Here is a 15,304-nt window from a genome sequence, read left to right as displayed (position 1 = left end):
CTAGGGTTTTGAGAGGAGATGGTGCTGGTGAAGATGTTGATGGAGATTGACCCCCTCCCGATGAGAGGATCGTTGGTGATGATGATGGTGATGATTTCCCCTCCCGGAGGGAAGTTTCCCCGGCAGAACAGCTCCGCCGGAGCCCTAGATTGATTCCGCCTCATGGCGGCGGAGTTTCATCCCGTAAGCTTGCTTATGATTTTTTTCCAGGGTAAAAGCCTTCATATAGCAGAAGATGGGCACCGGAGGGCCAACACAGGTCCCAGGAGACAGGGGGCGCGCCTAGTAGGGGGGGCACCCTCCTGGCCAGGGTGTGGGCCCCCTCTGGTATTTTCTTCGCTCAATAATTCTTATTGATTCCAAAAGTGACTTCTGTGGAGTTTCAGGATTTTTGGAGTTGTGCAGAATAGGTTTCCAATATTTGCTCCTTTTCCAGCCAGAATCCCAGCTGCCGGCATTCTCCCTCTTCATGATAAACCTTGTAAAATAAGAGAGAATAGCCATAAGTATTGTGACATAATGTGTAATAACAGCCCATAATGCAATAAATATCGATATAAAAGCATGACGCAAAATAGACGTATCAACTCCCCCAAGCTTAGACCTCGCTTGTCCTCAAGCGGAAGCCGAAATCGAAAAATATGTCCACATGTTTAGAGATAGAGGTGTCGACAAAAATAAAATACGGACATGAGGGCATCATGATCATTCTTATAACAGCAACATATATAGATTTTGTCATATGATTTCTCATGCTCAAGTAACAATCTATTCACAATGTCAAGTATGGATCATAAACTTCATTGGGAATTGACAAACTAAAATCTCAGTCATTGAGGCAATTGCAATTTATCATAACATCAGAAAGAGTCAAGAATAGAGCTTTTTAGCAAGTCCACATACTCAACTATCATATAGTCTTCTACAATTGCTAACACTCACGCAATACTTATGGTTATGGAGTTTTAATCAGACACTGAGAAAGATAGGGGCTTATAGTATTGCCTCCCAACGTATTCACCTTTGGGTGATGTCAACAATAATAGTTCATGCTAACTTACATCCAATTGGATATATATATATATATATATATATATATATATATATATATATATATATATATATATATATATATCAGGATCTCTCCAAGACGAGGTGCTTGCCAAAGGATAAAATGAAAAAGGGAAAGGTGAAGATCACCTTGACTCTTGCATAATGTCAAGGCAAAAAAAAGTAAAAGATAGGCCCTTCGCAGAGGGAAGCAGAGGTTGTCATGTGCTTTTAGGGTTGAATGCACAAAATCTTAATTCAAAAGAACGTCACTTTATATTGCCACTTGTGATATGAACCTTTATTATGCAGTCCGTCGCTTTTATTACTTCCATATCACACGATCGTATAAAGCTTATTTTCTCCGCACTAATAAGTCATACATATTTTAGAGAGCAATTTTTATTGCTTGCAACATGACAACTTACTTGAAGGATCTTACTCAATCCATAGGTAGGTATGGTGGACTCTCATGGCAAAAACTGGGTTTAAGGATATTTGGAAGCACAAATAGTATCTCTACTTGGTGCAAGGAATTTTTGGCTAGCATGAGCACTACTAGGAAAAGGGCTATAGATGAGATGGACACTAATGGTGCACCTGTCATGTGGTGCGCCATTAGTGTGGAAGACACTAATGGCGCACCAGGCACATGGTGCGCCACTAGTAACAATTTTTTTCCAAACATACTAATGACGCATCATGGCTCGGTGCACCATTACTAGTGCTAACTAGTAATGGCGCACCGGCCACGCAGTGCGCCACTACTGTTGTTTTTTTTATTCTTTTTTTCGCAAAACTACTAATGGCGCACCGTAGCATAGTGCGCCATTACTAGTTTAAACTAGTAATGGCGCACTGTGCGACGGTGCGCCATTAGAATATATACTTTTTTTATTTTTTTGCAAAACTTCTAATGACGCACCAGCAGCAGGTGTGCCATTAGTAACCAGGGTTACTAATGTCGCATTTGCAGGTGGTGCGCCATTAGTAACCTGGGACCAACAAGATATTTTGGACAGCCCACCTACCCACTCACTTTCCTCACTTCATTCTCTCCACCTCCTCCAAGCCTGTCTCGGCTGCCTCCTCCTCCTCACCTCATTTGCACCATAGATTCATCCAAATTAAGTGGTTAAATTACCTTTTTTATAGGTAAGTAAGGGGGGAAGCTATCTTTATGTTGTTCTCCCTCTCCAACAACGTGCACATGCACTTTTTGTGGCCTAGCTAGATCTATGTATGTTCGTGGTGTTGCATATGTTTGTGGTGTTGCATATATGTTTGTGTTTGCAGGTACCGGTATTTGAAATGTGATAGTTGCCAATATTTTGCCGGAATGTTGATTCATTTCCGTTTCGACGAGAATTTGGGCACTATGCATTCTTTTTGGTCCTATTTTTAGGGAAAGTCATGCCAAATTTTTTCTTGGTTCTAAAATATCATTTTGCTCTACCCCGCAGGCGACCATGGTCCGCACGATGACCGAAGGCATCGTGAATAGGTTTTTGAGCTCCGCGAAGGCCAAGATGCTTCAAAAGAATGAGAAGGAGATAAGATGTCCGTGTCGAAGATGCAAGCTGAAGAGCCTTATTGCGGACCCGGATTCCGGGCAGGTGCGGGACCACCTGCTCTTGCGTGGTTTCATGGATGGCTATCGGTGGCAAGGTGATGAAGATGACTATGAAGTCGTCCATGGGGGCCGGGCAAGAAATGAGGAAGGGCAGCAAAACAACCACTGCAGCTCGGGCGGGCGAGAAGACGAAGAATCTCCAGGACATGATCACGACGGTGATGCTGTACACAGTCATCATGTAGAAGATGCCGGACATGATGATGAGTAAGATGTCGGAGCAGACGAAGGGCATGATCATGAAGATGAAGATGCCGGTGGAGCAGACGATGATGGACCATCGATGGGCTGGGTGCAGGACCCTCATATTCAAGAGCTGCTTCTCAAGTAGACAGATAACGGAAGAGCTGCCGCCCGAGAGAAAGCCAAGCTGGATCAACTGGAGATAGACGTGGTTACTCCATTGTATGAAGGATGCAGGCCCGAGGATACCCGCCTGAAAGTAACGCTCATGGCTCTGGAGATGAAGGTAAAACACAAAATGACCGATGCATGCTTCGACGAGAACATGTCATTCTGGCACGAACATCTTCCCAAGGGGAACAAGTGCCCGACCAGTTTCGAGGAGGCGAAGAAAATCGTGTGTCCTCGGATTTACCGCATGTGAAATACCATGTGTTCATGAACAATTGCATCATTTATCGGGACGAGCACGCGGAGTCTACCATATGTCCGGTGTGCGGCGTCACTCAATACAAGAAGAGGAAGAAAGCTCCTCGAAAAGTGGTGTGGTACTTTCCGATCACTCCTCGTCTGCAGCGGTATTTCGTGGACCCTAAGGTAGCAAAGTTCCTGCGTTGGCACGCGGATAGGGAGGATAAGAAGCGAGAAGATGACGCAAATGATCCGGAGATAAATAAAAAAGACAAGATGCTGAGTCACCCAAAGGATGCGAGCCAGTGGCAAGCGTTGAACTTTGAACACCCAGAATTTGGGAAGGATCCAAGGAACATCGTGCTGGGCGCAAGCACCGATGGGGTCAATCCGTTTGGCAGCCAGAGAAGCACACATAGCACCTGGCCTGTGTTTGTGTGGATGTACAACCTTCCCCCCTGGTTGTGCATGAAGAGGAAGTACACTCACATGAGTATGCTAATTGAAGGTCCGAAACAACCAGGGAACGACATCAATCTATATCTGGGGCTGGTGAAAGAGGAGCTAGACACGCTGTGGAATACACAGCCAATATGTGGGACGCTGCAGAGAAAGAATCTCCCTATGAGAGCCGCACTGCTCACGACGGTGCACGACTATCTCGGTTACGGATATCTCGCGGGGCAGGTGGTCCACGGATTTTCTGGATGCGTCAGGTGCATGGATGACACAACGTATCGCCAGCTAGATAGAGATCCCGGGTCTTCGAAAATCGTGTTCATGGGACATCGAAGGTGGCTTCGCGACAATGACCCGTGGAGGAAACGCAAGGATCTGTTCGATGGTGAAACCGAACCCCGAAGACGCCCGCGTACGAGGAGCGGCGAGAAAATAGACCATCTGTTGAAAAATTGGAAAGATTGCCCACTGCCGGGAAAGAAGCAAAAGGCGCCAGAGCCGGGAAAGAAGCGAAAGGCGCCAGAACTGCTGCTGAAGGTATGGAAAACAAGGTCTGTTTTCTGGGACTTGCCGTACTGGAAGATCCACCGTGTGCCTCACAGCCTTGATGTCATGCATATCATGAAGAATGTGTGCGAGAGTCTGCTTGGTACCCTGCTCAACATGCCAGAGAGGACCAAAGATGGGCCGAAAGCAAGGGCAGACTTGAAATCAATGGGCATCAGGGAGGAGCTTCACGCTAATGATGATGATGATGATGATAATGAGGCGAAGCAAGACACGGAAAGTCGTCGCAAAGGTAAAAAGGCCAAGAAGACCAGAAATGACTACCCCTCCCGCGTGCTTCACTCTAAGTCAGGAGGAGATCGAGCAGTTTTTCACCTGCCTCGTAGGAGTAAAACTTCCTTACGGTTATGCGGGGAAGATAAGCAGATACCTAGACCCAGCAAAGTAGAAGTTCAGCGGGATGAAGTCTCACGACTGTCACGTGCTGATGACGCAGATATTTCCAGTTGCAATCCGTGGGATCATGGACGCGCACGTCCGTGAAATGCTATTTGGCCTATGCAACTTTTTCGACGTCATCTCTCGGAAGTCGGTTGGCGTGAGGCAACTCAGAAGGCTACAGGAAGAGATCGTGGTGATACTATGCGAGCTTGAGATGTACTTCCCGCCTGCATTCTTCGATGTTATGGTGCATCTGCTGGTCCATATCGTGGAGGATATCATCCAACTCGGGCTGACGTTCCTGCACAGCATGATGTCGTTCGAAAGGATGAATGGTGTCATCAAAGGATACGTTCGCAACATGTCACGTCCATAGGGAAGCATAGCCAGGGGCTTTCTGACCGAAGAGTGCATCTCCTACTGCATGAATTATCTAGGCATCGAGGACCCCGTTGGTCTGCCCATCAACAGGCACCTCGGCAGGCTCGCTGGATGCTGTCACCGTGAGGGTCGCCGCGAAATGCATGTCGACTTTGAGGGTCGACTCGCCGACTATGAAAGAGCAATCCTAGTCGCGCTACAACACATAGACGTGGTCAATCCTTGGGTGGTAGAGCACAAAACCTTTATTGAGAAGACGTACAATGACCGAGGCCAACAGAGGACGGACAGAGATATAATCAAAGAGCACAACTCATGTTTCATGCGTTGGTTCAAGCAGAAGCTTCTGTCGTACCCTTTACATGAGGATTCTTCTGCGGAAGAACAACTCATATTCGCCTTGTCACAGGGCGCTGAGCACAACCTGATGACCTATGAGGCGTACGATATCAACGGCTACACATTCTACACCGAGGACAAGGACATGAAGAGCGATGGTTATCAGAACTCCCGGGTAATGATGGAATCCTACACCGGTAACGACAAGGACAGATACTACGGAAGGATCGAGGAGATCTAGGAGCTGAGCTACGCTGGAGAGAAGGTCCCGATGTTCCGTGTCAGATGGGCCAAGAGCGTCCTAAAAGAAGACCGGTATTTCACCATCATGGTTATACCCTAAACCAAATCCAAGACCGCGGGCGCAAACGTCACCGCGAAAAATGAGCCATGGGTACTGGCTTCCCAAGTGGACCAATGCTTCTTCATTACCGACCCATCAAAGCCCAGTCGTGTTGTCGTGAGGAGAGGCAAAAGGAAGATCATCGGAATGGATGGAGTAGCCAATGAGCAAGACTTCGACAAGTACGGTGACCCGAAGATCGAACATGACGACGACGATGAAGTAGCAGCATACACCACAAGAAGAAGCAGGACCACCCTACCTAAAGGACGTCCGTTCCACAGAAGAACTCCATTTGCGAAAAAGAAGGGCAAGAAGTCTCAATCACTGGAATATTTTGCTGGTATGGTCTTACGATATGAATGATGAATGGATATGTACTATGTACATAGTACACTGCTGCAAGCAGTCTCAATCACTCTGCTGGAGGAAAGCAGCGGATAGCTCAAATCGAGCACCTGTGATACGCCTCGACCTGAGGATTCTTCACAGGCTGGTATCGTGTCCCAGAATGGCTGCTTGTACCTTAAGGCCAGAAAGCAGCCTGAGTGGCTAGGATAGTTAGTTCCTTTCTTGCTGCTATGGTCTGGTTGGCTTGTGCATCCTGGGAATAGTTTTGGTTTTTTTAGGGGTGGGAATTGTTTTGGTTGATGCCCATGTCCGGTTAGGCTGTCACTTGTTTTAACTGCATCTTCACACCTTGTAGATGAGCAGCTGCCTCTACTGAACCACATTCAGCTATGACAGTAGCTCAAGTTTTTTATGGTATTCTTTGTGGTATTAAGATGGAAACCTGGGATACTATTTCTGTTAGGAGATGGTGTCATATTAAGATGCATATATTGTTATGTTACGCAAATTGTATCATCTTGCCACTTAAGTCAGCCTTCCCTTTAAGCAGAAAATTCAGTTAGGAGCTACTGTCAAAAACTTGAGCTACTGTCAAAAAATTCAGTTAGGTACAGTTAGGAGCTACTGTCAAAAACTTGAGCTACTGTCAAAAAATTCAGTTATGGCATCTATAATTATGTCAGTTTTGTTTTGTAACTAGAAGACCAAAGTGTTAGGAATTCTGTCAAAACTGTAGTTTTCAGTATTATTTCCAAACTGAAAACTGTTAAAAAGACCATGTGTTTTTTGGTCAAAATCTGCATGTAAAACTGAAATAATCAGTCATAAAGAATATCCTCAAGACCATGTGTTTCTTGGATTTCTGTAATGATGATGGAACATTATAAAGCATTGTACTCCAGTGTGTATATATTATTATTATTTTTCTGTAATGATGATGGAACATTATAAAGCATTGTACTCCAGTGTGTATATATTTTTATTATTTTTCTGTAATGATGATGGAACATTATAAAGCATTGTACTCCAGTGTGTATATATTGTTATTATTTTTCTGTAATGATGATGGAACATTATAAAGCATTGTACTCCAAGGTGTTGCTTTATTGTGATGCCTCTGAATTACTTGTGATCACATTGAGAAAGACTTGCAAAGATGATGATCATATTTTACAGAAAACAATTTCTGTAAACACATCACTAACTTTGCTAGTTTGCTGGGTTTTGTCTCCGACCATTGTGTCGTGATGAATTTGCAGGTACCCCGAGAGGCCCTTGAGTTTGCCGGAATGTCGATTAACTTCCATTCCGGCAAATTCGGGTACTCCATATGTCCTATTTTCAGCAAAAGTCATGCTGAAATTTTCCGTGAATTTTAGCACGACTTTGCTAAAAATAGGACATATGGGGTACTTGCGACTAATGCATGGGCCGGGGTATCTTAGTACTTAGTTAAGTAGGATCAACTGCCCCGCCATTCTTGCTGCATTAAACCATAGGTGGCAATAGAGCCAAGTGATTAGGCCCAACTTAGAATTCTCCTTAGCATCGATAAACCCTAGATGATAAACCCAACATAGGTGGCAATAGAGCCAAGTGATTAGTGCCAAGTGATTAGGCCCAACCTAGGATGCCTCGGCATCGATAAACCCTAAATGATGAAAACTTAACTTAGCATTTAGGGTGCCTCGGCATCGACAAACCCTAAATGATGAAACCTTGGCTTCTATACGGTGCCTCGGTGTCGATGAGAACCTAAATGATGTACGCTTAGGCTTTTAGGGTGCCTCGGCATCGACAAACCCTAAATGATAAAAGCTTAGCTTTTAGGATGCCTCGGTGTCGACAAACCCTAAATGATAAGACCATGATCTTGTTCCTTGACAATAACCAACTTTTTGACCAAACTTTTTTCCTATTTAGAGAGAAACATGGCCCACAACGATGAGGCCGGCGGTTCGGGCGGCAAGCAATTCTGGGAGCTGTCCCAGGAGATGGAGGAACAACCTCACCGCTATGAGGACGCCGCGGAAGACACCGATCCTGACTACACAACCCCTAGCGGCGTCGGGGATGCCACCACTGATGGTGCCGCCGAGGATCCCACCACTGATGATGGTAGCGCACGCACAGATGGCAGCCAACTGAAGAGGCAACGGAAGGACCGGCACCCAAACGCGCTCCGCACCGTCAAGGAGGAATTTACTCAAGTGAACTCCGACGGGCATCCAATGGAGCCCAAACATATAGTCAAGGGGTACTCGGTTCAGCTCGGGTGCATTCTCCGGAGCACCGTCTCGATCAACACCAAGAACCTTAGGCATAAGGACCGAGGGAATTTGCGCAACATCCTCTTCACGAAGCTGCATGAACGATACAAGTTCCCCGCTGAATTTGGAAACGCACGCCTCTCAGGGAATAAAGTGAACAATGCCACCCTCACGAGGATGAGCACGACCCTATCTACTTGGAGAAGCACGGTGAAGAGAATGATTGAGAAAGGTGATAGTTATGAGAAGATCAAGGCGAAAAATCCTTCGATCAACGAAGATGACCACAAGGAGTTCAAGATCAAGTGCGAGAGCAGTGCAACTTCCAAATCAAGTCAATGGGGGAAAGAAATGCGGGAGTTGAACTTAGGGGAACACAAACTCGGTCCCGACGGTTACAAAGTGGCGGAGCCTATATGGGACAAGGAGGACACGGAGCGTGCCGAGCAAGGCCTACCGCCCCGCTTCGAGAAATACAGTAGTGACAAGCAGACTAGGAATTATGTCAGGGCCCGGTACAAGGAGGACCCGATAACAAAGGAGCTTACCACGGATCCGAAGACCAGGGCGCTTGAGCTTGTTCTGGCGAAGGAGACTGAAAGCAGTAGCGCGGGGTCGTCTCAGAGCACCCATTCTTGGGACAGCACTCTAAATAGGGTGTTGAACGTAATGAAAAACAAGGATAAGCTTAGTAAGCCGTCGTCAGCTGGTCGTGTGGCCGGCAAAGGCTTGTCCACAAAATGGTTGTCATACTATACCGCTGGTGGGCGAAAGGAGAAAAAGACCTGCTCGGAAAGTCAGTCATGCGAGGTTCAAGAACTCAAGGCACAAGTGGCGCGGATTCCAGAGATTGTCCAAGAGCAAGTGCAACAACAACTGGGATCGACGCTCACCGGCATTATGCCTACCTTGATTCATGGGCTGACGACGTGGATTGCGGGTGGCCAACATGGGCCGCCCCCGATTCCCAGCTTCACGGCCAGTAACTCACACAACGCGCAGGCGACGCCATTGGTGTCTCCGGCGGCACCATTGGTGTCTCCGGTGGCGGCGGTATTGGTGTCTCTGACGCTGACACGGCCGGCATTGGAGCTTAATGCACCCGGGTGTACGCCGGCCGGCACCTCGGCAGCAAGCGGCCCCTCCGTCAGTTGCCCGCCCGCCGTTGGCGGTGCCTTGACATTAGCCGAGCTCGACGCCATCATCACGGTAACTAATTAAGCCTCTCGGCCGAGGACTTCATCTCCTTTTGCCTTTGACTGGGCATCCCTGACGCCCTACATGTTTTCGCAGGGCGCCGCCGACGTTCCGTGCACTCTCCTGCACTTCGTGAACGACGAGTTCGTCGATGTCGCCAAGGGCAATATCGTTCAACCGGGCAACCCCGTGTTCCACGGTAAACCGATGCCACCCACCGTGTATAGGGTTCAACTGGTTTGGGTGCTGCCAGGCTGCGACGAGTTGTTACCTCCAATTCGACCCGCCGGGGCCGATGAAGATGATTTGATGACCCTCAGCGCCTGCCTAAGCTGGCCCCTGCTTTGGTCGAAGAGCCAGATTCATTTGGGGGAGGGGGACACCACCCCAAAGACAACACCGCCAGTCGTGCCGGCGCCAAGCCATGGCAAGACCGCCGCAACGCTACCGGACATGTCGGACATCCCTATGGCACATGATCCGAACATGCATATGGCAGAGGATTTGGACGACGACGACAACGACGACGGCCGTACATTTAGCAACGTCGATAAGTACTTTGCCGAACATGGGTACGATGATGAATTCTGCGGGCCTCTTTCTGAAGAACCCAACCCTACAAAAGACGACCGCGGTCTAGCTGGTATGGCGGAGAAACCCAATTGCAACAGGCGTTGTCTGGCGTTCAGTTCTCAGGAGACACCTCCAGCTGCCGACTTCACCGAGCCTCAGATAGCCGAGGTGCCAAGTATTATCAGCCCTAACACGCTCAAGAAGGCGGTCCGTGAGCAGAACTCGGTCCCATTACAACAGAAGAAGAAGGGACGGAAAAGAAAGAGTAACAAGGGTGCGAGCCAGCTGGCACCGAGTATGATCCGTGCTCAGGACGGGCCACCTTCACCTAAGGATATCTCGAGGAGGGTGCATGTGGCGGGTAGGGCGATGCTACCGACAAATATGCTCAATGCTGCAACCGGTGCTATGCGGAGTCTGCATGACAGTGTTCTTTCTTTGGAGAAGCGACATCTCAAAGAGAATGATGTGGCATACCCGGTTTTCGTGGCCAAGGTGCCAGAGGGCAAGGGCTTTGTGGATGGCCCTATCGGGGGTACGATTGTCCTGCGATTTGATGACATCTTTGCGATGTTTAACCTTCATCCGCTGCACTACACCTTCGTTCGGCTGTTTTCACCGAGTATGGAGATGCGGATCATTAGAGACAAGACCCCGGACATCGTGATAGTCGACCCCTTCTACATGCGTGCCAAGAACTTGTGCAGCGTTGGGGACCGGCATGTCGCGAGTTCTTACCTCGAAGGCGTCACTCTGGCAAACCCAGATAAGGACAACTTCCTCGTGCCTTACTTTCCCAAGTAAGTCATCCCCAAACCGCCCCGTAACATATGATTTCTTAGATGTTGATCGTTCTTTTTTTTTTCTAACATTCCGTGTTCTGTGCAGTGACACACATTGCACACTCATCCTCTTAAGGCAGAAATATTCCATGGCCACGTATTTCGACCCGGACTGTGACTCCAAGATAGACTACACAAATATCAAGAAAGTTCTTGATGATGTTCTCCCCAGCTATGCCAAATCTGGAGGCACCTTCACCAAGCCAGTTCGTAGGCGGTACGACGCGCACGTGTTTGCCCACAATACAAAGTTCTCCTGCGTCAAGCAGCTGCCTGGCGGTCAGAAGGATGCCTACTACGCCCTCCATCACATGCGGGCGATCATACGGGACCATCATCACCTTCTGCTACCAGATAATCTCAAAGATTGGGCCGCAAGCTTGTCGGCAATCCAGGACGCGGACATCAGACAAGAATTCTTTCGCATCCAGTCGGAGTTTGCGGAAATTATCCATCAAGATGTCCTTCGTACCTCGGGGCAGTTCTACCTCAGATATCAACCGTCCAACCATGAGATAGACACAACGCTACAAATGCAGGCTGACAACGCCCGCGATTTCATGACCATCACGATAGACGGCGGCTTCATCCATGCTCCGGTCCCATGAGTCGAGTCAAAAGTAGTGATGCTATGTGTAGTTCTGAAACATTGATCGGCTCATGTTGTAATTAAACTTTAATGAACTTGTATGTCTCTTTAGTTTGGACATTCGTTCAACTTAGATGTAATCGATGCTATTTATTAGTAGGACCATGAATCGTGCTATTAATGTCTTGCTTTTCTCTTCCGATCCTTTTGTTGCATACTTATATATTGCTTATGTATTGTCTGTTGTTTGGCTTGTGCATAGAGATGCCGTCGTATGTCGTGTACAAGGGTAAGGTTCCCGGAGTCTACGATGACTGGGAGGTGTGTCGGAGACAGGTTCACCGTTTCAGTGGTAACAGTTACAAAGGGTACACCACTAGGGCGGAGGCGGAATTGAGATACGCCCGCTATCTAGCGGGAGAGAGGAGGGAGCGTTGGAGGAACCGGATGAAGACCAGTTTCATCGCGATGATGCTCATCGTGATGACCGCAACTCTCTTCTATGTGATGGTAGTTTAGATGATCGATATCGACTTGTAATGTGAAGACAAACTCGCTACTCGCGGTCTCGAGACTTGTAATGTTCTATCATTGTTCGGTCTTTTGAATTCGGAGACTAATATGATGAATTGTATTCGGAGACTAATCTTCTATTGTATTCGATGAATCTGCTGTTGCTGTGTGGTGTTGTCTAAATTCTGTCCAATAATATATTTTGTAACCTGTGAAAATATCAGAAAAGAAAAAAAAATCCCTAATATTCATACTAGTGGCGCACCACACAAGACACTAATGGCGCACTGTGATAATCACACTAATGGTGCATCAACCACCGGTGCGCCATTAGTATGCCAAAGCACATGGGTACATATGGCCCCCTGGGAGGAATTCTAATTGCGCACTGTGGACAATACTAATGGCGCACTACGTGGTGCGCCATTAGAACACCAGATACTAATGGCGCACCAGTGGTGCACCATTAGAATTTAATTCTAATGGCGTGATGCTAGTGGCGCACCAGTAGTGCGCCATTAGTAGGCAAAACTGGTGCGCCACTAGCATGCCTTTTCCTAGTAGTGGAGGGGGAAAGGCAAGCTCAACATGTTGGGAAGATCAATGACAATATACTTTAACTGAGATGTGAGAAAACTGTTGGGGAACGTAGTAATTTCAAAAAAATTCCTACGCACACGCAAGATCATGGTGATGCATAGCAACGAGAGGCGAGAGTGTGTCCATGTACCCTCGTAGACCGAAAGCGGAAGCGTTAGCACAACATGGTTGATGTAGTCATACGTCTTCACGACCTAACCGATCAAGCACCGAAAGCACGACACCTCCGAGTTCTTGCACATGTTCAGCTCGATGACGTCCCTCGAACTCCGATCCATCCGAGTGTTGAGGGAGAGTTCCGTCAGCACGACGGCATGGTGACGATGATGATGTTCTACCATCGCAGGGCTTCGCCTAAGCACCGTTACAATATTGTCGAGGAGGACTATGGTGGAGGGGGGCACCGCACACAGCTAAGAGATCAATGATCAATTGTTGTCTCTATGGGGTGCCCCCCTCCCCCGTATATAAAGGAGTGGAGGAGGGGTCCGGGCATTCGGCCAAGGGGAGAGGCGCGCCCTAGGGGGGGAGTCCAACTCCCACCGGGAGTAGGATTCCCCCCTTTCCTATTTGGAGAGGGAGAGGGAAGGAAGAGGAAGGAGGGAGGAAGGAAAGGGGGGGCCGCCCCCCCCTCCCAATTCGGATTGGGCTCGGGGGGAGGGGGGCCCCCTTCCCTTGCTCCTTTCCCCTCCTTTCCACTAAGGCCCATTAAGGCCCATATACCTTCCGAGGGGTTTCGATAACCTCCCGGAGCTCCGGTATTGTCCCAATCTCACCCGGAACCTTTCCGGTGTCCAAATATAGTCATACAATATATCGATCTTCATGTCTCGACCATTTCGAGACCCCTCGTCATGTCTGTGGTCACATCCGGGACTCTGAACAACCTTCGGTACATCAAAACACATAAACTCATAATATAACTATCATCTTACTTTAAGCGTGCGGACCCTACGGGTTCGAGAACTATGTAGACATGACCGAGACACGTCTCCGGTCAATAACCAATAGCGGAACTTGGATGCTCATATTGGCTCCTACATATTCTACGAAGATCTTTATTGGTCAAACCGCATAACAACATACGTTGTTCCCTTTGTCATCGGTATGTTACTTGCCCAAGATTCGATCGTCGGTATCTCAATACCTAGTTCAATCTCGTTACCGGCAAGTCTATTTACTCGTTACGTAATGCATCATCTCATAACTAACTCATTAGCTACATTGCTTGCAAGGCTTATAGTGATGTGCATTACCGAGAGGGCCCAGAGATACCTCTTCGACAATCAGAGTGACAAATCCTAATCTCGAAATATGTCAACTCAACAAGTACCTTCGGAGACACCTATAAAGCACCTTTATAATCACCCAGTTACGTTGTGACGTTTGGTAGCACACAAAGTGTTCCTCCGGTAAGCGGGAGTTAAATAATCTCATAGTCATAGGAACATGTATAAGTCATGAAGAAAGCAGTAGCAACATACTAAACGATCAAGTGCTAAGCTAATGGAATGGGTCAAGTCAATCACATCATTCTCCTAATGATGTGATCCCGTTAATCAAATGACAACTCATGTCTATGGTTAGGAAACTTAACCATCTTTGATTTACGAGCTAGTCAAGTAGAGGCATACTAGTGACACTATGTTTGTCTATGTATTCACACATTTATTATGTTTCCGGGTAATACAATTCTAGCATGAATAATAAACATTTATCATGATATGAGGAAATAAATAATAACTTTATTATTGCCTCTAGGGCATATTTCCTTCAGTCTCCCACTTGCACTAGAGTCAATAATCTAGATTACACAGTAATGATTCTAACACCCATGGAGCCTTGGTGCTGATCATGTTTTGCTCGTGGAAGAGGCTTAGTCAATGGGTCTGCAACATTCAGATCCGTATGTATCTTGCAAATCTCTATGTCTCCCACCTGGACTTGGTCCCGGATGGAGTTGAAGCGTCTCTTGATGTGCTTGGTTCTCTTGTAAAATCTAGATTCCTTTGCCAAGGCAAATGTCACAAAAGATTTTCATTGGACCCGATGCACTAGGTACGACACCTAGATCAGATATGAACTCCTTCATCCAGACTCCTTCATTTGCTGCTTCCGAAGCAGCTATGTACTCCGCTTCACATGTAGATCCCGCTACGACGCTTTGTTTAGAACTGCACCAACTGACAGCTCCACCGTTCAATATAAACACGTATCCGGTTTGCGATTTAGAATCGTCCGGATCAGTGTCAAAGCTTGCATCGACGTAACCATTTACGACTAGCTCTTTGTCACCTCCATAAATGAGAAACATATCCTTAGTCCTTTTCAGGTATTTCAGGATGTTCTTGACCGTTGGATTACTTTGGTACCTCCCTGCTAAACTAATAGCAAGGCACACATCAGGTCTGGTACACAACATTGCATACATGATAGAGCCTATGGCTGAAGCATAGGGAACTTCTTTCATTTTCTCTCTATCTTCTGCTGTGGTCGGGCATTGAGTCTGACTCAATTTCACACCTTGTATTACATGCAAGAACCCTTTCTTTGCTTGATCCATTTTGAACTTTTTCAAAACTTTATCAAGGTATGTACTTTGTGAAAGTCCAATTAAGCGTC

This window comes from Triticum dicoccoides, chromosome 5B (assembly GCF_002162155.2).
Source record: "Triticum dicoccoides isolate Atlit2015 ecotype Zavitan chromosome 5B, WEW_v2.0, whole genome shotgun sequence".
Classification (NCBI taxonomy): domain Eukaryota; kingdom Viridiplantae; phylum Streptophyta; class Magnoliopsida; order Poales; family Poaceae; genus Triticum; species Triticum dicoccoides.
The sequence above is the reverse complement of the archived record's forward strand: the minus strand, read 5'-3'. Positions refer to the sequence as shown.